At 40.2% G+C, this 23,562-nt stretch overlaps 1 protein-coding gene across 1 annotated transcript in view; it reads left to right on the top strand.

Annotated features, from left to right (window-relative positions):
- The window catches only part of ACKR4 (atypical chemokine receptor 4), a 781,696-nt gene that overhangs the window by 158,656 nt on the left and 599,478 nt on the right, over positions 1–23,562 (top strand). The window lies entirely within an intron of this gene.

Below are 23,562 nucleotides of genomic sequence, written 5' to 3'. Positions count from 1 at the left end.
CACAAACTAGCCGTGTAACCTTGGGCAAGTTACTTAACCCACATTACCCTCCAAAAAAAAAAAAAGAATCATGTGTCTCCTAAGTCTTCTCATCTCCAAGCTAAATTTTCTCTGTCCTTCAACTGACTTGCATATTGCATGAATTCTAGTCACCTCTCCCCATTCTTATCACCTTCTGGAGCCTAGGCACTCTCTGGTTAATCAGCATCTTTCCTGAAATGCAGTGTTCAGACACCATACTCCACATGTAGTCTGACCAGAGCATAATACAGTGGGACTATCACCTCACTCATTCCAGACACTGTCTTTTTAAATGCCATATAATCTAGTATTATCTTTTTAAAAATGTATATTTCAGTGTTGACTCATCTTGAGCTTGCAGGCCACTAAAGTAAGTATTCCCTACAACATCTTGTACTTGTGGAATTGATTTTTTTGGATGATGGATATAGAGCTTTACATTTATTCTTATTAAATTTCATTTTATTGGATCTGGCCCAATGTTCTAGCCTATTAGGATCTTTTGGGTTTCTGATTGTCATCTAATGTATTAGCCTTGTTTCTGGGCTTAGTGTCATTTATAAATTTGATAAGCAGCATAAGGCCAAGTGCAGTTCCTGGGACACCCCACTAGAGACCTCCTTTTAAACTGTCAGTGAACCAGTAATTCAACTAGTTTCAAATCCACCTAACTATACTATTGTGTGTCTTCATCGTTCTGTCTCATCCAAAAGAATAGCATGTAAGGTCTTGTCAAGTGCTTTTCTGAAATCCAGGTTAACTTAATGTAAAGGATTCCTTTGTTCCACGAGGCTAATCCATCAAAAAAGGAAAAGAGCTCCATCTAGAATGGCTTGTTCACGAGGAAGCCACGTCAGGTCTTTGTGATCAGTCCTTCGTTTTCTAGATGTATACAAACTATCCTCTTAGTAATTAGCCTTCCAAGACTTTTGCAGAGTCAGTACCCAGCTTGAAAAGGTCCACTTACTCCTTATTGTCTGTAGGGAAAAGTATAAACTCCTTGGTTTGGTTTTCGAAATCTTTCATACTCCAACCCCAGCCTGCCTTTCCAGGATTATTCTATATTATTCCCTTTAATGTATCTGATATTTCAGCCAAACTGTCCTACTTGCTGCCCCCATTGCACAGCATTCCATCCTTCATCTCCTACATTTAAACTAGCTTTCCTGTATGCCTGGAATATATTCCTTCCTCATCTCTACCTCTTAGAATCTCTAGCTTCCTTAAAGGCTCAGCTCAAGGGCCACCTCCTAGAGAAAGCCCATCCTGATCCCTGCAATAGCTAGTCTCCTCCATCAGTTCCTGCAAATCACTTTGTATTTATTTGTCAGAATTTATGTTGTCGGGGCAGCTAGGTGGCGCAGTGAATAGAGGGCTGGCCCTGGAGTCAGGAGGACCTGATGTCAAATCTAGCCTCAGACACTTAACACAAAAACTAGCTGTGTGACCTTGGGCAAGTCACTTAACCCCAATTGCCCTCCAAAAAGCAAAAAAAAAAAACAACAACCCCAATTTATGTTGAATTTATGTTGTCTCCTTGCCCTGCCCTGCCCTGTCTTTCCCCAATGTAAATTCCTTGAGGGCAAGGACTGTTTCATTTTTGTCTCTGTATTCCCAGCACCTAGCATAGTCTCTGGCACTTAGTAGGTATTTAATACATCCTCATTGAATGAATGAATGGAGGCTCCAGTATATAAAGCCCTTTTACTGAGTTCCATTTCTTTGGCAATGAAAGATTTCCTTTGGGTAACTAGGACCTGTCTTTGCCTTAAGTAATGAAACCTTCAGCTTCCAGCCTCTGCTAAAAATAATTTTCTTTCATTTTCTGCAGCCTTGAATTATTCCCAAAGTTTCCTCTCCTCAGAGTAAATTGACTTCTCTCGACATTCCAATTTATTTTAAATTATTTTTCTTCTCTAAAAAATAATTCAGTTATGTGATTGTGCTCTGCCACCAAGTCCTGATTGTCTCCACTGAAAATGTGTACACCTCGAATGTGCTTTGCTTCTCCTGTGTCTCTGTGAATTTCAAATAGTGCAGTATCGATGTGATCTGCGGCCGCTAAGATGTGTTATCCAGGTTTGCTGGCACCAGTCGAGTTTTGTCATATTTCTCTATTGAGTCTTTTTTCTTCCTGAAATAAATCAGTGATCTTGATCGTCAGTGGTGGAGGGCCGCTCTGTCAAAGAGGAGCCAAGCACGGAGCAGCTGGGCGAGGTGTTGACTTCTCCCTGGGATGTTTATGTAACAGATTTGAATTTTTGCATCCCATAGGACACAGTGATACAAACTGCTTATTCCTGCATTAAAATGTCATGACTGCATCCCTTGTTTATTTGGTGGTCTCTGTGTCCATCTGGTGACTTTCTGGATCTCTTTTCCTATAAATGTCCAGAGGCTGTCTGAGAAGCTTTTCAAGACTTTTTCTTTTCTTTTTCCGTTTAGTGGTTCTCTTTTTCAAAAGAACAAATTTTTTTGATGAAGTTTTTTATACCAGTTATTTCTGAATCTACTCTCCCCACCCCCTCCCCACGCACTTTCTCGTAACAAAATAATAACAACAAAAATAACAAGGAAGAAAAAGTGATACAGTGACCATATTGAATAACATTTGCCATTTTTTACTCTTTGGTTACCTAACTCCCTACAGAAAGTAACAGAAGACCATATATTTAGAGCTGTAAGGAACCTTGGAATCCATCTAGTCACGGCCCTTGATTTTACAGATGAAAAAACGTAGACCCAAGTCATATTAAGTGAATTATCCAAGAACACACATGTAGTAAGTACCAGAAGTGGAATTTGAACCCAAGTCCTCTGCCTCTAGAACTAGTACTTTTCTGCTGCATTAATGTTTATATTAATGAAACAATAGCTAGCATTTATGTAGCATCTTAAAGTTTTATAAATTTTGTTTCATTTTATTCTTACAACAATCCTGGCATCTCCATTTTACAAATGAGGAAACTGAGGCAGAAAGAGGTTTGGTGATTTGCCTGGGTTACAGAGTTAGAAAGTGAGTCTGGGTTTGAACTCAGGTCTTCCATCCTGTGCTCCATCCACTGTGCCACCTCGCTACACCAGATGACCACGTTTTACTCTCTGTTTTCCAGGACCATTTATTTTTTTTGTTTTTTTTTTTTTTTAGTTACTTGGCTTCCTTTTAGAGATCTTTGTTTTTTTTTACCTTTTGGAGGGCAATTGGGGTTAAGTAACTTGCCCAATGTTACATGGCCAGTTTTTTTGTGTGGATGCTAAGTGTGTGAGGCCAGAACCGAACTCCAGAACCGAACTCAGGTCCTCCTGACTCCGGGGCGAGCACTTTACTAACTGCACCACCTAGCCGCCCCTAGGGATCCTTTTATTGACATTGTCCTTCTGATCCCTACTTATTTTCCTCTGCCACCATGAATCTCTCTTCACTGATTGAAGGATGAGAAGGAATTTGGTATGCAAGAATCCTTTGACTCAGGACATACCTGAATATGCCCTGCCTCATCGTGTCATGGAAGTCTAGATTCTGGAAGACTATATTAGTGGAATGAAAGCCTAGGGATTTCCTAATACATTGGAAAGTCTTTGAGTACAGGCCTGGTGAAGGATTGTATGTTTGTGGTCCATGGACCAAAGTCACTAAATTCCAAAAACCTTGTCACCAGGCTTGTAAGAGAATGATCACTTTTTTCAGTCATACAAACTCTAGAAGACAGCCTACAATGTTGCAGAGAGCAGAGGGTATTTGCATGGACAGTATCCCTAGATTGTGATCTAGCATGCTTGGGGACTAAATAGAAATCCAAGCCCTGTAAGGATATTACAGTATTGTTAGGGTAATAAGACTTAACACCCATTAAGTCAACTGAGGATAGAACAAAGTAATTTACAAACAAATTATGCCCAATTATGAGGAACTTAATTGGAATTTAAGAAGAGAAGAAATAAAGCAGAAATAAAAGTTGCAGTAAGGTCACCAGATCTGGAGCTGGGAGACACCATAGAGATTTCCTGGTCTAACATTCTCATTTACATATGAGAAAACCAAACACTAGATAGTTGAAGTGTTCTTCCACTATGATAACAATAGTAATAGTGAGCATTCATATAGACTTTGACGATTTTCAAAGTGCTTTGCAAATTGTAGCCCCCGGGCCAAGGTCATACATGTAGTGTCTGTGTGACCTCGGATGGACTAGAATTCCAAGGTAGGTTCTCTGGCTTTGGATCTACTCTGTCGTCTATGTGGAGGAGCTAAGACTTTGAGCTGAGTCTGAAAGGATGGTAGGTTTTGGTTGTCAGAGAGATATTCCACGAAGGACTGATGACAGCATTAGCAGACCCAGAGGTAGGAATGAAGACTGTGTACGTGAGGGTGGCAAACAGACCAACTTGACTAGAGCAGGAAGTCCTTGATGGGGCTTAATGAGAAAAGATTTTGGATAGATAACACACAAAGATTTGTAAGACTTGATTGGTTCACTGTATTATTAACGTGGCATTCACCATAAGCTCTGGCTCCATTAGTAGGTAAGAGAATGTTATAATGATGATTTATTGTTACCATAGCTTTGCTTAATTCAATTCCATCTTGCCCATCCATTTTAATTAAACCTGCTTCCTCACAGTGTATTCCACTGTATGAAGTCCCAATCTATCATTCAGTCAACAAACATTTATGATACCAAATATGTTTATGATACCATGTTAACACGATGAAAGGAGGCTAGGATACAAAGAAAGTATAAACCAGAGCTTACAAGGTAATTGGGGAAATGATGAACACATGCAAAAAGGTTATGTGCTGAGAGGACCTGTTTGAAAGCAGCTCAGAGGCAAGAGCGCTGTCAGAGGTAAGGATGACTGTAATCTATTATTATTTGTTGACTTCTTTGTATATGACTTTCGAGAATTTTCAAGATTATGACTTAGAAACTGTAAATTAAATAGCTATGCAGGGACTCTGGAAGACAAGGACTGTTCTCTGTTAGGAGCTGTCAGATCATACCAGACAAGAAAGGTGGATTGTTTTGAGTTTTACATCATAAGGTAGAGATATGAATTAGTAAACAAGGTCCAATGTGATCCAGAAATGGCTATTTGGTTCATATTCAACTTGATTAGATCAGTTCCTTCACCCAGAATGAGAGGAGGGACATGGAGATAGAGACAGCAAGATTAATTGGTGAATATCCATTAGTTCAGCCACAGATTCCAAAGGAAATCTGCTAACTCCTGTGCTTAGCCCTGTCTGCATTCCTTGAATTCCCCAGACCTGGCTATCACACTGTTGGATGACTGTCTCTCCAACCATCCCAGGAACCATCAATTTGTAAACACTTCCAAAACATCATTAACAGAACGTTTTGATAAACGTCCAAGCAAAGAGACATAACAATATTTACCATCTCAAGTGCTACTCCTTTGGAATCAGCCAGAGATCCTTTTTACATCTCCTTTCCCCTCCCAATCCTGAAGAATTTGTGAAAATGCCCTATGAAGCAACAATGATTTGTGGGCAAGAGTTGGCCGGAAGTTTATAAAGGAGATAAGGAGGTGGGCCAGTACTTACTGTGAGAGCTATGGATAACAGATGGATAGTGAGTGTAGCCCTGGCCCCATGGAATGTGAAACGACCTAACATGAGGCTTCCAGCATGTCAGGTAGATCCCATATGGATGATTTGTGAGAGGCTATGGACAGGAATTGTGCAGGATAAATAAGCATGGATTGCAGTCTTCAGCATTGAAAGGAGTACATTGCTGAGATCCTGGATCCATTAACTATAATGTAAGTATTTTTTTTTTTTTGCTTTTTGGAGGGTAATTGGGGTTAAGTGACTTGCCTAAGGTCACATGGCTAGTTTTTGTGTTAAGTGTCTGGAGCCGGATTTGAACTCAGGTCCTCCTGACTCCAGGGCTGGTGCTCTGTTCACGGCACCACCTAGCCACTCCTATAATGTGAGTATTAATGGATAGAAAACAGACTTCCTTCTCCTCCCCTCCACCACATGGATGAGTAGGTTTTCTTTTCAACAAGGTTTGGGAATAGTATAAATAGCATTTTAACACATTTTAACTCCAAGATCATTCAGACATTTTACCCAAACAAGCAAATCTTTTAAGATTACCTCCAAAGGAAATATCAAAAGTAGGGAAATTTCAGATTGTTTTCAGTGGAGTTATATACAACATGAATAACTAGGTTTGGACTGGGTTTGTCACATGGGATAGTTTTGAAATGAAAACGTGAAAAAGTATGATAGCAATTGCTATCCCTAAAATTTGAAGACTAAGTGAGTTTTAGACTGGTTTCCCAGGGCAGTTCTAAATGCAAAAGCTAGGTGTTTGGGCAGTTAGATCTGGGCTTGGAATCAGGAAGACTCATCTTCCCGAGTTCAAATCTGGTCTTAAATACTGACTAGCTGTGTGACCCTGGGCAAATTACTTAATCCTGTTTGCCTCAGTTCCTCATCTGTAAAATGAACTGGAGGAGGAAATGGCAAACCACACCAGTATCTTTGCCAAAAAAAATCCTAAATGAGGTCAGAGTCAGACAGGACTGAAAAGTGACTGAATAATAGTTAATTTAAATGGCTTAATTTATTTTTCCCCCATTAATGGAAAGTAGCGATACAAATCCCTTTATATCATTGGACACTTAGTGAAGGGAAATATGGTTTTGTACCTAGAATAAATTTAAAAACCTCCTTATCTTATTAATGGAAGGCACCTATGCGAGTCTTTTTGTAGAACAATGCTTGGTCAATGCCAAGAATTATGTGAATATCCTGCTGTAGCTGAAGGGAATAGTTATTTGGAGTATATTCAATTCCTTATCCAGTCAAAATGGACGACTGTAGGAAGACTATCATGGCAGGCTGTTTTAATTGCTCATGCTCCTCTGTGAAGGGCGTCTTTATTAGGATCAATTACGATAACATCAAGGGCATCAGAATCCTGGTCCTTTGTACAAGAGAGGAGGGAAAGGAATAAGCATTTATTAAATGCCTACTGTGTGCTAGGCACTGTGTTAAATGCTTTACAAACATCTTATTTGATCCTTGGGAGTTAGGTGTTATTTTTATTACCGTTAAAATTTTTTTTCTTTTTGGAGGGGGGAAGGTAGGGCAATTGGGGTTAAGTGACTTGCCCAAGGTCACACGGCTAGTTTTGTGTGTGTGTGTGTGTGTGTGTGTGTGTGTGTTAAGTGTCTGAGGCTAGATTTGAACTCAGGTCCCCCTGACTCCAGGGCTGGTGCTCTATTCACTGCACCGCCTAGCTGCCCCTATTCCCATTTTATAGATGAGAAAACTGAGGCAGACAGAAGTGAAAGCTAGTAAGAGTCTGAACTTGGATTTGAATTCAGGTCTTCCTGACTCTAGCCCCAGGGTTCCATCCACTTCATCACCTGGTTTCACAGCTAACTGGCTCCCCTGGAGCTGGGCCGGTTTGCATGTCCCAGACTGGAAGTAGAGCTTAAATGACTTGCTGAGAGTCCTCACATACCTCCTCTTAGAGCCAGGAGGCAAGCTCAGGTCATTGGACTTAAAACGAGTGCTCTCTCTGCTAGATGAGCCAGTGTTTCTAGGACACAGTTCAGGTGCATTTATCTCATTTGATTTTCACGAGACAAATGTGAACTAAAAAGCACCCCTGATAAAAGGTCAATTGCTTTTAGCATTAGTGACTCTTCGACCTCTTCTGGGGAAACCTCCAAGTCACAGAAACCAGCTAGAGCAGCCTGGATGAGCAGTCAGTCCTCAAAGTCATCATTTGTATTTCTCCCCTGGCCCCTCTCCCCCAGTTCTGTTTCCATCTTTCTTACCCTCTGAAGCCAATATTTATGCAAAAACTAATGTGCATGTAATTTCATAAGATTAAATATTAGCTTCCTTAGTAGATTCTCTACTGATCCTTCCAAACTGTCTTTTAAAAAAAGTTTGTCTTTTTTCCCCTAAAAAGTAAAACATTTAAGTACCCCTGACAGAATCCTTTTAAAATATAGGCATAGGATGGTTTCTTCATAGTCTGACCAATGGTTCCCTAAAATATGTGAGACGTCTTAGAATTTTAGCCCTGTTGAGAGGAATTTGTATTAAAGAGGTTCAGGCCTATTAGTTTGTTAGTGTTTTCTGGATTGACGTTATGGGTCATTTAATGCATTTGTCAAGAATTCATTCAGTAAAACTCTGCACTTGCAAGTGTTTGTCATGTATGTTATCAGCATTGGCTCTTTCCAAACCATTGTTTATGAGGCAAATATATTTGTAGATATTTAAATACATCTAATGTGTATATATTCACAGAAAGGAGAAAACAGGTTTATTAAGGTACAGTGTCCTTATTTATTATTTAATTACAGTGTCCTTATTTAGTGTCCTTAAGCTTCTTTTGCCTGTCCCATACCCCATTACCCATCACGTTATTCTTTGCTCCCTTCTTTTACTAGAGTCTCTGGTGAAAAAGGCCCCCCCTTTTAGTTTTAGTATGTGTGTGTGTGTGTGTGTGTGTGTGTGTGTGCGTGTGCGATTTCTCAGTATATTTGAACCTTCCTTGAACCTTCCCTTATGTCTTTTCCCTACCTTGACTGCTTGGTGATCCATTTCAGCTCTGTGCTGTCCTCCTCTCTTGAATCCCTAGCTCCCTTATATCACTGATGACCCTTGCCAAGCCTCATCTTTTGATCACTCTCACCATTTGTCACCTTTGCTCCTATACATGTGCTACTGAATGAAGGTGGAGAAAAGTCACATCCCCATTCTGGATCTGCAACAAATTTATGTTAGGTAACCTCAACCCGGCCCTCATAGCTGCTAGGTAATCCCACTATACCCTTCTTATCACCTAACTTACTGTCCCACCTTCTACAATGGTTCTCTTCAAACCTCCTGTGGTTCCCCTCCCCCACCTTCTCAACTGAGAATCCTGCCTCATATTTTACAGGAAAATTCAGACCATTTGTTGTAAACTTTCTCTTCTACCTTCTTCTTCATCTTCTGTCACTGAGATGCCTTCTGTCATTCTCTCCTCCTTTACCCTTGTTCCACATTATGAAGGGGCCTCACTCCTCTCCACCTATTCAAGCAATTCCATTCCATCCTGTCTCCACCAAGAAATTGCCCCCTCTCTCACCCCCACTCTTTCACTTAATTTCAGTCTCTTTCTACTGACCCATTCATTACTGTCTACAAACATGCCATTACCTTCCCTTTCTTGAAAAAATCCTCACTTGATCCTTCTTTTCCCACTAACTACCATTCTATCTCGTTTCTGCCCTTTGTAGATAATCCTTGAAAAACTCATCTATAATAGGAGTTTCTGTTTTCTCTCCTCTCACTCCCTTCTTCATACCTTAAATGTGGCTTTTAATTTTATAATTTCACTGAAACTGTTCTCCAAATTAGCAGTTTGATGTCTTAGTTGCTAAATCTAGTGGCCTTTTCTCAATGCTCCTTTTCCTTGACCTCTCTACAGCCTTTGACTCTGTTGACCACCTTCTCTTTTGTGATACTTTTCTCTCTCTAGGTTTTCAAGACACCGCTTTCTCCTGGTTCTTCTCCTACCTATCCCACTGTTTCTTCTTCCTCTCCTTTTCTGGATCCTGTTGCAGATGAGACCCTCTAACCATTTGTGTCCCTCAGGCTTCTGTTCTGGACCCTCTTCTCCTCTCCATGTATACTTGGTGATCAAATCAGCTCCCATGGATTTAATTACCATCTCTATGCTGACGATTCTCAAGTCTACCTAATCTTGCTTCAACCTCTTTGCTGACCTCCAATCTCACATCGCCAACTGCCTTTCAGACGTCTCAAGATGGATATCCAGTAGACATCTTAAAGTCAACATGTCCAAGATGGAGCTCATGATCTTTCTCCCGTCTACCTTCCCTATTACTGTACAGGTGAACTTTATCCACCCAGTCCCTCAGGCTTGCAACCGAGGACTTCAGTGTCCTGGGGACCTGCAACATCCTCCACTCTTCACTTTCACTCCCCATATTCGTCTGTTGCTAAGATCTGTCATTTTCACCTCTGCAACATCTCTCCTATGTGCCTTCTTCTTGGCTCTGACATTGTCACCACTCTAGCATGTCCTTTGTCACCTCGTACATGAGCTACTGAGTTAGCTTGCTGCCCCAAGTCTGTCCCCTCTCCAGTCCATCCTTTAGTCAGCCACCAAAGTGCTTTTCCTATAGCACAGGTCCAACTGTGTCTCTTCCCTATTCAATAAACTCCAATGGTTCCTTATAACTTTGAAGATCAAATACAAAATCCTCTGGCATTCAAAGCCCTTCATAACTGAGTCTCAGACAACTAGTCTTTTTCTGCCTTACTCTGTGGCACGTATTCTTCCATCCAGTGGCACAAACCTCCCGGCTGTTCCATGAACAAAACACTTCATCTGTCAACTCCAGGCATTTTTTCTGACTATTCCCTATGCCTGGGATGTTCCCCTTCTTCAGTTCTGCTTACTGACTTCCCTGGCTTCCTTTAAGTTTTAACATCTCATCTTTTACAAAAAGCCTGCCTCAATCCCTCTTAATTCTAGTGCCTTCCCTGTGTTAATTATTTCCTATTTATCTTGTATGTAGCTTTCTTTGTCTAATTCATTTGCATGTTGTGTCCCCTATTAGACTGTAGCTTTTTTGAGGGCAGGGACTAAAAGGTGTTTTTGCCTCTTTTTTGCACGTCTAGAACTTAGCACAGTGCCTGGCATGTAGTAGGTATGTTTATTGATTGTTTGAAAAAAAAAAACCAAAACCTTTGAAAATGACCTCATATAACAGTGTCTGGTATATGTTGCTCTTATAGTTCCCTACCTCTTTACTGAGAGGATGGGTGTTTTTCATCACCTGTTTTCCTAGACTAAGACTGATCATTGCAATCGATTTCACTCTCTCTTCCTTTTCTAGTTGTTTTCTTTTCAATCTTGTAACTATTGTATATATTGTTCTTCTGGTTTTACTTACTCTACTCTTTTAGTTCATAAAAATCTCCCTCTGTTTCTCTGCATTTCTTTTTTTTTGTTTGTTTCTTATGATACAATATTCTACCATATTAATATAGCACAGTTGTTCGGTCTTTCCCCAGTAAGTGGGGCCTCACTTTGTTTCCCAGTTTTTTGCTACAACAAAAAGTGCTGCTATGGATATTTTCATACAAATGGGACTTTTGTTTTTATCTCTGACCTCCTTGGTATATATGCCCAGGCACGTGATTGCTTGGTAAATTGTATGAAGAGTTTAGTGGCAATATTTCTCACGTGATTCCAAGTTGTTTTCCAGATTGACTGGAATAATTCAGAACTCCACCAACAGTGTGCCTTTCTTCCCACATTCCTTGTAACTTTGACTATTTCTTTTATCATATTTGTGACCCTTTTTTATCAGGGTCAACCACTCTATTTCTGCCATTGACACCATCTCCTTATGTCTCTTTTGGGATCTTGCTGCTTCAATCATTTCCCAGTCCTGTTCAGTCTGGTATTTAAGACTTTCAGCAATCTTGTTCCGAATATCGGCTTGGTGTTTGTTCAAGGTTGGTATGACTGTGATCCTTCTTGGTCAAAGATATCACCACAGAACACTAGCTGGCCCTGCAGCAGGAGAGTTGGCCACAAGTGTTCGTCAGTCTGTCCCTCCTTGTTTGTTCTCTACTGTATCTTTGAGAGAAAGTGAGGGTAAACCTCAGGATTAAGGAGGTCAACATTATATTGCTACTTTAAAAGCTCCTCAAATCGCAACTGTGCTATTTTGTTAGGTACCCTTTTTATTTTTTTTAAAGCAATTGGGGTTAAGTAACTTGTTCAAGGTTACACGGTCAGTTATTTCTGGGTGTGGTGCTAAGTATCTGAGCCTGGATTCGATCCCCAAGTCATCCTGACACTGGGGCCGGTGCTCTTACTCGCTGTGCTACCTGGCCGCCCCTAGGTATCCTTGTTTTGAACTAGTCTGATTGACTAGTAAAAGTAAACACATTGAAAGGGGTTCATGAGCTATGGTTTTTGAGTGCTTGTAGACCTACAGAGTGCCTTGAACCTGGTTCTGGGGGAGCTCATATTAGGGAAGATTATTTTAGATGTCACCAAAAAAAGCAATGTGATAAAAAAAAAAAACTTCTAACATATCTGACTCCACATTTTAAAATGAAGTGTTTAGCTCCATGTACAGATGGGTTATCCCATTCTAAACCAGGTATACTTTGTTAATAAAGAGGATCATAGGATATAAATTTAGAGTTGGAAGGGACCTTAAAGGTCATATAAATCCACCACCACACCCATTTTACAGGCAAGGAAGCTGAAAGTCCAGACAAATTAAATGAATTGCCTGAGGTCACACAGGCAATCATGGCAAAGCTAGAGATTTGAACCTAGCTCCTCTGACTTTGTAGCCAATGTTCTTTCCACTGTATAAGGCACATTCTAATGAAATTTTTTTTTTGTAAGAAATGACTGTCATCTGAAACTGCCCCAGATTCCTCCACTGCTATGTGGGTTATGTCAATCATCCCACCCACATGAAGTTCCTTTGGGCTGTGGTTTCCTAGAATGGTAGTTTTGAGTTGGAAGGGACTGACCTAGAGATCATTTAGCTCAAGCTCTTTATTTTGTAGGTGAGAAAATTGATATTAAAAGAAGCTAAATAACATGTTTAGTGTCACCCCAGAAAATTAGTTATTGAGCTGGGATTAGAATTCTGCCTCGCCCTCCAATTTAGTGCATTTTTTTAGCCTACCTCATGCTGAATATTATAAGACAGGAAGAAAGTGTAGGTATAGACACTTACAATATAAGTAGCTTCTTGCTGGGTGGAATGGTGAGTACAAGGTATCTGAGTCTGGTGGATCATTTGAGTTTGGGGATTCTGAACTGTGGTATGGTTAAAACTGAGTGCACCAAATTCAGCACCAATAGGGTGAGCTCTTGGGAGTTGGTAGGGTTGATGGGGAGGTGAACAGGTTGCTCTAGGAGGGATCAAGCTTCTATGGTGATCGACAATGGGCTCAGGCTTGAGAGTGGCTTCTGCATTTTGTCGAGATAGAGAACCAATTTCCAAGAACAAAAACAAACATAAAAAATAATTCATTTCTAATTTTGTACTTGTAGGAAAAGCCTCAAAGTCTTGTTGACCAGGAATTTCACAAGCCCAAAAGGCCTTAATAATCATAATAGCTTCTATTTACCATATAACATGTTTTCACATCTATGATTTCATCTGATCCTTTGAGAGGTTCGTGCAGCAGGAATTCTCATTTATCAGAAATTTGAAGAAATGAAGCTCAGAGGTGTTAAATTACAGGCGAGTTTCCATTGATATTAAGTGGAGGAGTGGGATTTGAAGCCAACTCTTTGGGCTCCAAGACCAGGACTCTTATTACTGCACTCCTCAGTAAGTTTCTATGGAAGCTTTCTGGTTCTCAAATAAGCATTTGAAGCAATCTAAGATACTGGAGGAAAAAAAACCCACCCACACAAAGCAGACATGTAGAAATAGGCCAGACATGTTGGAGAAAACAGGAAGCGCAGACATGTTGCAAGAGCAGGTGTGACTAGATGGGGACTGGCAGGGAGTTTCTTGTCCCATTTCCTCAGCATCAGACCGGGCTGTGAACATTATACTATCAGATGTCAGGAGGCAAAATTCTTTGAGTATTTTATTCTTCTTGCTACACTGAAGGGGAGGGGATGGAATCAACATCTTTTAAATTTACTTCAAAGGGAAAAAAATCTGCAGCCAACACATTTTCTCAGCTTGTTTATGAAAAGCGAATCGTCAATTCATTTTAGAGTGAGGTAAACAAAGACATAAAATTGTACCATACAGAATGGTCACAGCAGGCTCAGCTTTTAAATCATGCAGAATGATCCCCACTGTAACTTCAAACCAGTGCTTTGTCATGCCCAACTAGGTAGCTGAAATGGTGGTAAGGAGGGAGAAGAGAATCCTCTTATTATTTATTCTGTTAAACATAATATCTGAGCCCTTCTTAATAAAGGTACAGCATGACCAGTGGTGCCATTCAAGTGACCTCCAGGGAGTAAACCTTCTCTTTTAGTCTTTATGAACAGCCTGCTTATTGCCTGGCTTTATTTCAAGTTAGCTGAGGCATCAGGTGAAGAAGAAATAGTTCAGATATTGATTAGAGGGAGTCTGGAGATGCTTCCAGTTTAGACACAGGTAGAGTGTGTTTTATTTATGCCCAAATGCCTGGTTGAACATGGGAGTAGATGACGAAATTGAGAACTTTTTGAGGCTCATTTGAAACTTAATTCTGAATGATTGTTGGTGTAGTTGTGAACTTATCCAACCATTCTCAAGAACAATTTGGAACTGTGCATACCCAGTGATCCAGCAATACCACTACTAGGTCTGCACCCTAAAGAGGTCAAAGGAAAAAAAAATAAAAAGGACCTACATGTACACAAATATTTATAATCTTTTTCTGGTGGCAAAGAATTGGAAATTGAGGGGATGCCCATCAACTAGGAAATGACTGAACAAGTTGTGGTATGTGATTGTGATGGAATACTATTCTGCTATAAGAAATGATGAGCAGGATGGTTTCAGAAAAACCTGGGAAGATTTACGTGAGCTGGTGCAAAGTGAAGTGAGCAGAACTAGAACACTGTACACAATAAAAATATTGTATTATGATCAACTCTGAATGACTTAGCTATTCTCAGCAATACAATGATCTAAGACAACTTTGAAGGGCTTATGATGAAAAGTGCTATCCACCTCAAGAGAAAGAACCTATGGAGTTTGAATGCAAATCAAAGCCTACTTTTTAAAAACTTTCTTTATTTTTCTTGGTTTTTTTTTTTGGTCTGTGCTTTCTTTAACAACGTGACTAATATAGAAATGTTTTGCATGCTTGCTCATTTGTAACCTATATCAAGTTACTTACCATCTCAGGGAAGGGAGAGAGAAGGGAGGGAGAGAATTTGGGACTCAAATATTAAAAAAATAAATGTTAAAAATTGTTCTTATAGTTAAAAAATTCAAATTAAAATATTAAAAATAAAATATTTAACAAAGAAACTAATTCTGAAAAGTAATCAGCAGATATAGTACTAAGTTAATTTTGATACTTGGATAAATTCTCACTCTCATCATCATACTTCCTCAGTAGATGTAGATCACAAATCCATCCACACCTACTCAAGCTGTATCTGGTCTGTTGTCTTCCTAGAAAATTCTCTACATGAAATCCTTTACTATGTGTCTGGGGCGGGGTAGGGGCAGGGTTTCTCTAGCCACAATACTGTTTATGGTAGAATACAATTGAGGGGCTAAATTCAGTAGGCATGATCTAATAAAACTTCCATCCTCACAAATCAGCCATCTCTTTCTCACTTGGACATGTTAGAATCTCCGAACATGGAAACTTGGCTCCTGGGTCCCCCTGCTCTCATAGGTAACTTATTTGCCTTATTTTACTTGGACTGAGACCTCCACACAATTTCCTGCTTTCTCCATCCATCCCCTCCTGGCTTTCTAGCTTCACTCTACATGTTTTCTTCTCTCATTAGCATGTTAGCTCCTTGAGTGCAAAGACTTTCTTGCCTTACATCCCTAGCACTTATCATAGGGCCCAGAACATAATAATAATAAAGTCTCTCTCTTCCAAAACATATATATGTATATGTAGGTACATATGTGCATGCATACATGGTACATTATCTTATAATTGTACATTAAAGTGGTGGTAAGTATGTTAACCATCAATAAAAGATCCAAATAAAGGTAAATAAACCCTCTATTGTTTTTACTCTACCAGGCTTTTAAAAAGCCAAAACAGAAATATTTCTTTTTTTTCTTTTTGGAGGGCAATTGGGGTTAATCGCCCAAGTTCACACGGCTAGTTTTTGTGTTAAGTGTCTGAGGCCGGATTTGAACTCAGGTCGTCCTGACTCCAGGGCCGGTGCTCTATTCACTGTGCCACCTAGCCACCCCAGAAATATTTCTGATATTAATCATGTTCACTTTAATTTTTAAGGTACTGATCTTATAGTCATTTCCTTCTTCAGACACAGGGTCATTGTCTAGAATTACGTGCATTTTAATGCGATAAAAAGGTAGGCTGTATGCAGGGATGTGCCTGAGCCAGAGCCAGAGCCAGTTGTTAAATTCTCAGTGTGAGCATTTATTCCTCAGAAATTGGCAAATGCTACAAAGCAGGGCTTGGCTTATTGTTTTGTTGATTGTCTAGACTTGAGAAAGTGATAAAACAAATGTTAATAATGCAGACTAAGCTTAAAAGTGTGTCATGTAGATATTTCCCCCATCCCTCACTGGAAAGCCTGTTGTTAAACATTTACCCATATACCCTTGGTTACATTAAACTAGAGGCAATGCACGTAGTGTAAACGACCCACTTCAATTTATAAGCCACCTTTTTTAAGTCTTCATGAAGGTGGGAGGAAGACTGGATGTCACCTTCTTACCTAACTAGGCAATGTATTATTTTAGTTTCCCACCAGGTGGTGCTACAGTCAAGTCACCACTAAATTGGTTTTGCCAGTGTCTCTGGGAGGGATAAATATCCACCACCACCAACCACTCAGCCCTGTTGCTGAAGAATTATCAGTCAAGTAAAAAAATAAAAAGGCAAGTAATTGGCTGAAATAGGAATTTAAACTAGAGGATGTTGAACTGTCACTTAAAATATTTAAAATATGATACTGATGGTCTGTACGCAGTTCAGAGGCCTCCCTGTCTGTCTGAACTTCCTTTTTTCTGTCTAACTGATCCTACAAGTTCAAAAGGCACAATCAGTCAGCAGACAATGGCCACATTAGTTTATTTAACATATTAATGAAAATGAAAGGTCTCACCATTTCTGGTCCAGGTGATCATGGAGAAGCTTAAGCAGGAGCTGCTTCCAGATTTATGTAACTTATCACTGAAGATCTTGAACTGTGAGATGACAAAGGACCTTCTTGTTTATTGTAGAACTGTAAGATCCAATGGCTCAGAAGATGTACAAAAGGTAGTCTCCCACCCCTTCTTTTATAGCTGTGAATTTTGCAGGATTCTTCTTTGAAAACTGATCTTTAGCACTCATTTTAAAAAATTTCGAGTCCCAGGTTCTCTTTCTCCCTCTCGTTCCTCCCTCACCTATTGATAAGGCAAACAATAATGATATCAATTATACATTTGAAATCATGCAAAACATATTTCCATACTAGCCATGTCACAAAAACAAACAAAAAAACAAGAAAAATAAAGTGAAAAAAGTATGCATAAGTCTACCCTCAGAATTCATCAGTTCTCTTTCTGGAGGTAGATGATATTTTTCTTGATGGGTCCTTTGAAATTATCTTGATCAGAGTAGCTACGTCTTTCAAAGCTGATCATTATTATAATGTTACTGTTATTGTGTAATGGTCTCCTGGTTCTTCTCACTTCACTTTGCCTCAGTTTATATGAGTCTTCCCAAGTTTTTCTGAAACAATTGGGCAGGATTATTCTTTAGCTCCACATGAGTAGTGTGGAGGATGGGGCTGCTGGCTCACTCTTTTACTCTTGCCTCTGTGTGACTTCCAGTACATGGTAGCTAAAGTACAAGTCTGACCTAGGCAAACCTGATTTTTTGTTTCCCTTTATGAGAAGTGATCAAGCATTTACCTGGAGATGGAAGTGTCTAGGAGGTGACTTTGCAAGTCTGGAGGACCTAGAGATCTGTGACTACAGGGGGTGAGGCAGTAGCAGATATAGGAATGGTTGATTATGGAAGTAGGTGAGCATGGAGTTCAGGTTCAGAGTGGAGTGATAGTCAGAGGTATGCTAGTAAATATTTAACAACCATTTCTGTCTCTAAAAAAATAAAACTCTAGCCAGTACACTTTTAAGTTTAATCTGCATTATTATTTTCTCCATCACTTTCTTAAAACTAGACAATCAGCAAAACAAGAAGTTGAGCACCAATTTGTAATCTTTACTGATTTCTGAGGTGTAACTATTTGCACTGAACATTTGACAATCAGTTTTCCAGAGCCAGTTCGAGCTGACTCTGGCACACCAAGGTCAAATGTAACAACCATACAAACTGCTTTCTGTTCTGATGAAGTATCATCCTCCCATCAGAATGTACCAGTAGTTACATTAAGTTACCAAACCCTGTCCTGTTAATTCATGCTTGTGGTTTCTTTGTTTAGCTTTTGCTTTGTTATTTAGGAATAAATCACTTGTCCCATACCTGACTTATATTATACACTGAATACCCTTTTTACTCCATGCTCTGGGAATACATATATATGAGCCATGACCATTGCCTTAAATTAAGGAAGACTAATTGAGTTAATGAGTCTGATTCTTCTAATCAGAAGTAGGTTTCTCAAGACTAAACCTAGTCCAAATTGTGTGTCTAGATACAGAATAAGATTGATGTAGTTCCCCTGTTCTTATGGGCTCAGAAATCAATTTTCCAGGCTAGATGACCAAGGGAAGATAGAGGAAAAATAGGGCAAGTGGTTTGGTCTCCCTAGCTTCTCATTACTCAATTAGATTTCTAAATGTTTCCCTTCCACAGAGCCTGTTCACCCCAAATAGAGGCACAAGTCAAGGAAAGTGGTAACACAAGAGTCTGAGTAGCATGTTCCATGATGGGCAAGAAGTCTCAGATTTATTCTCTATCCCTCTATACCCTCATGATTGAAAGGAAGTCTCTCTCAAGGTGAATCAAAAGGGAAGAAGGAGAGAAAACCACTTAGGGTGAAGGCTTGTATGACCACAGCAGCACAGAAGACAGAAAATGCTCTGTCATCAAATTATCCTCAGTAGAGAAATTATAATTCCTAACAGATAAAGGTGCTGTGTAGCCACTGGTTACATTATGAACAAATCAAAAGCCTAGAAAGAGAATTTTATGGTTAGATAGGCTAAAGCATTAACTAATGATGAGAGTACAGACGTGTGGGCCCACCATTCTAGCCTAGAGTTCCATCTGAGCTTTGCCATTGTCTTAACATTTGTCTCAGTTCCAAAAAGGGACTGTAAGGTTCCTTGCTGGCATTCACCTTGAAAATCCTTAGATCTCTTGTCTGTGGTATCCAAAGAGGCAGCAAATGTTAATTTAGAATCATGTAGGTTCATAGTTGAGTGAGAACAGAGTCTTGCTACAGGGAGCAAATGGCAGTCCTTGACAAACAGGTGAATAGCTTGTGCTCTGCTTTGAATGACTTTGGAACCCTGCACTGAAAGTGACCTTGTTAGATCAGAAAAGGCAGGAGAGCTTAGCTGGAGATCAGTAAACAGCTCCATCACCAAAATGCTAACAGACGTCAGGAGTTAGAAACAGTTCCTCTGACCTATAGCTAATCACCTAATCACCTGATGATCATTGCTATTCATACTGAACTTTAGATTGCATTCATCAAAAATCAACGACCTGATCATGCCTGTGTGACCAAACTTTAATCATTTTCAAAATATAAACAAATGATGAAATCATTATGGCAAACGATGAAAAGTGAAGTCTGCGAAAGTGTTATTTTCTACAGTGATTAAATTCTTTCGTCTTAAGAATCCTTGAATTTTAATTATGTGAATAAGATGGATGGAGATGTTCATTTGGGATGGGAAGAAAAAGGTGTCAATCAGTCCCTTTTTAGTCTGTACTTGTTTGAGTCCTTCACACTTAAGGACACCATGGCTGTGTACATGTTCAGGGGGTAATTTCCTGTAATCCACTGATATCAACCAACAATTAGCAATTTAACAAACTATTCTAGCCTCTTCCCTCTCTTCTTCACCCTCCAAATAGTTGTCAAAGCAATTTTTCTAGACAAGTCTGAGTGTCATTTTCTTGTTCAAGAATCCTTGTTGTTGTTGTTAAGTCCTTTCAGTCCTGTTCAATTCTCATGGCCCTATTTGTTTTTTTTCTTTTTTGGCAGAGATACTGGAATGGTTTGCCATTTCCTTCTCCAGATCATTTTACAGATGAGGACACTGAGGCAAACAGAATTAAGTGCCTTAACCAGAGTCACACAGCTGGGAAGTGTCTAAGGCCAGATTTGAACTCAGGAAGATGAGTCTTCCTGATTCTAAACCCAGTGTTCTATCCACTGTGTCACCTAGCTGCCCTGTTCCCTTTTTGGGCCTAACATAAAATGCAGACTCCTTAGCTTAGCATTTAAATCCCTTCATACTATTGGTTCCAGTTCATTTTTCTTCCCAGACCTGTTGCCCATCATGCCCCTTCATAATCCCAGTCTATCTGTATTACTTGCTCTTCCTCAAAGTTGGCATTCCATCTCCTGTTGCTGTATCTTTGCTCTGGTGGTACCCCCATGTCTGCAATGGACTCTTCCTTACCTTCGCCTCTCAGGATCCTCATCTTCCTTCAAGGCTCACCTCAGATGCCACCTCCTGACCTTTCCTTTCCTGACCCCCTAGTTGTTAGTGTTTTCTCTCTTCTCAAAGTATTTTGTATTTGCTTAAACTGGGGAAAATGTATGAATATTACGCGACTGGTACATTGGGAGACCTTCTCAGTCCCCATTTGCAAGCATTCAGTTCACAGTGTTACAGCAAGAACTTTTTATTAAAGGGAGGAAATAGAAATCTGAAAACGAGGAACTACACAAAAGATGTTTGTAAATCTCCACTGGACCAGAGACTGGACCGGAGATTGCCTTGATATTGGGGACCCCAAACGAGGAAACCCCTTCCACAAATGCCCGTTGGCACCCTTTCTGCAACTTAAAATCCTAGAGTAGGAGTTCTTAACCTTTTTTGTGTCATGGATCCCTTTGTCACAGTCCGGGCTTCTCAAAATAATGTTTTTGAACAATGAAAAGTAATGCCAATTTTCATTCAGCACTTACTGAAAATAAAATAATTTTTTTCACATCCAACTTTGCATCCTGCCCCCATCCTGTGTTCTATTCATGGACCCCAAGTTAAGAACCTTTGTCCTAGGGAGTTGACTAGAACACTGGGAGGTTAATGATGACAATAGCTAACATCTAAACAGTACTTTAAGATATGTAAACACTTTATATATTTATCTCACTTTATCTTTATATCAACAGCTCTGGAATATAGGTACTATTATTATCATTTTACAGATGAAAAAACAGGCTAAGAGAATAAGTGATTTTCCTTGTATCACATAGGTACTAAGAGTCTGAGGCATGATTAGAATTCAGGTCTTCCTGACTTCAAGTTGAACACTAAGCCACTTAACTGGACCCAGGTGACCTATCTAGGATGACACAACCAGTATGTATCAGAGGCAGGACTTGAATTCAGGTCTTCCTTGCTCCAGGGCCAACTCTCTCCTCTGTACCACACCGCCTCACCACAGTCATTAATGAGCCTGAGTACGAGGGCTCTTGCCATATGACTCCTGCTTTGTTCTACTGCTTGCTGACTGTCCTGTGCTGCCCAAAGCTGCTTCTCCTTCTCCTTCCTTCCATTCCTCTTCAGTTCATTAGGACAGACACCTAGTCTCCCAACTTTTTTTTTTTTCATCAAGGCAGGGGTGACTCTTTATAAAGTCCTGCAGTATTTCAATGTAGCTCATTAATGTTGTGTAGAACATGCTAACTTGGAGTAGGGAAGACCTGAATTTGAATCCTGCCTTAGATTCTTATTAGCTGTGGGCGTCTGGGCAAGCCACTTAAAATTTCAGCCTCCATTTCCTTATCTGTAAAATGGGAACAGTGATAACACCTACCTCACAAGGTTGTCATGAGGCTCAAATGAGATAACATATATAGAACACTTTGGAAATCTTTAAAGAATTATATAAATATAAGCTAGTTATTAGTTTGGTTGTTATTATAATGCCATCTCACTATTTTAAGGTGAGGACAAAAAAGCCCCTTTTTGTGGCTATCACTGTCTCCCCATGGGCCCATCCTTGTGGCTTCTCCTGATTAGTGGCCCTGTCCATTTACGCACTTTCAAGTGGATACATCCTATTTTCCCCAGACACTCAAATAGGAAAGGAATGGAGAAGAGGGAAGGAGCAGGTATCAGTACCTGTCACATTTAATGATGTTTGCTCTGTTCTTTCAGTGGCTGCTTGCTGGTATCTTTTCTTCACATCCTTTTGAATTTCTAAGATTCCCTAATGAGGTCGGTCCAGTTAAATTAAGTAGTAGATCAGGAACAGAAGAATGGATGCCAGTAGAATCTGATAAGTATAAATTGGTTGAATTGGAAATTTGAGCCTGGGTAGTGGCCCGACATCTGAGGTAGGAGACTATTTGAATAAGTGGTTTTTGTGTGATGCAACTGAGACTGTCAGATTAAACCTGAGAGTTTGAGAGGCGATATGGTGCCGGAGGGGAGAGTGCTGGATTTGGAGTTGGGATCTTTGTGCAAATCCTAGCTCTGCCACTGACTTCATGAGAGGCCTTGGGTCTTTTTGGCCTTGGTTTCCTCAACTATGGAATGAGGAAGTTGGATTGGATGTTCTTAAAGGACTCTACTAGTTTAATGAATCATATACTATGACCTCGAAGAGAAGGAGGTGAGAAGCCCAGGTCCTAAGAAGAAGAGAGGAATGAACTGAACAAAAACCAGGCATACAATTCTTCTGCATGATATGATCTGCCATGGGCTCTAAAGAACAAAAACTCTCAAGAGATAGTTTTGTTGCCGAGTCCTGTCTTTTCTACCTTCACTTCACTTGTATACATCTTTCCAATATGCCTCCTTTTCTCATCTGACACTCCCCTCCTCCCCCCAGTGCAGACCCTCAGTTTCTCACGCCTTAATTATTGCATTAGCTGCTGGTGGGTCTTCCTACCTCAATCTCTCCCCTTTCCAATCCATCCTCCATTCAGCCACTGGAGTGATTTTCCTAAAGCCCAGGTCTGATCATGTCATCCCCTTCCTCAGTAAACTCCAGTCGCTTCCTATGGCCTCCAGGATCAAATACAAAGTCCTCTAGCATTTAAAGTGTTACCTGGCCCCCTCCTACCTTCCCAGCCTTCTGACACTTTAATCTCCTACACATACTCTTTGATTCAGCGACACTGGCTTCCTGGCCATTCCAACAACAAGATCCTGCATCTCCTGCCTCAGTGCCTTTGCCCTGGTTGTCCCCACTGCCTGGTATGCCCTACCTCCTCATTCCTTCCTCCCCACCTTGCTGGCTATTGTCAACATTCAGCTCCAATCACATCTTCTCCTTGAGGCCTTTCTTTGCCCAACTCTCTCACTGCCCAATACCTTCCCTCTGATGTAGCCTCCCATTTATATTGCATAAACTTCCTACATACCTTTTTTTGGTATTTTGTCTCCCTGATTAGAATGTGAGCTCCTTGAGAGTAGGAGCCATATTTTTGCCTTTCTTTGTATTTCCAGACCTTAAAATAGTACCTGGCAGATGGTAAATGCTTAATAAGGGTTTGCTGACTAACTATTCTGTGTGCTTTCAAATATCGGTGGGTTTTTCTTCAGTTTGGGCACCGCCATATAGGCCCAAACCTCTTTATATCACAGTAGGTGGTCTTTGAGACCACCCAAGTGCCACCACAGTATGATGACTGCTGAACTAGGAGTCAGGAGCACTTAGGTTTTGAT

Source organism: Petaurus breviceps, unplaced genomic scaffold (assembly GCF_028583685.1).
Source record: "Petaurus breviceps papuanus isolate PSGF00001 unplaced genomic scaffold, PetGlider_PUasm1.0 185, whole genome shotgun sequence".
Classification (NCBI taxonomy): domain Eukaryota; kingdom Metazoa; phylum Chordata; class Mammalia; order Diprotodontia; family Petauridae; genus Petaurus; species Petaurus breviceps.
The sequence above is the reverse complement of the archived record's forward strand: the minus strand, read 5'-3'. Positions and strand labels throughout refer to the sequence as shown.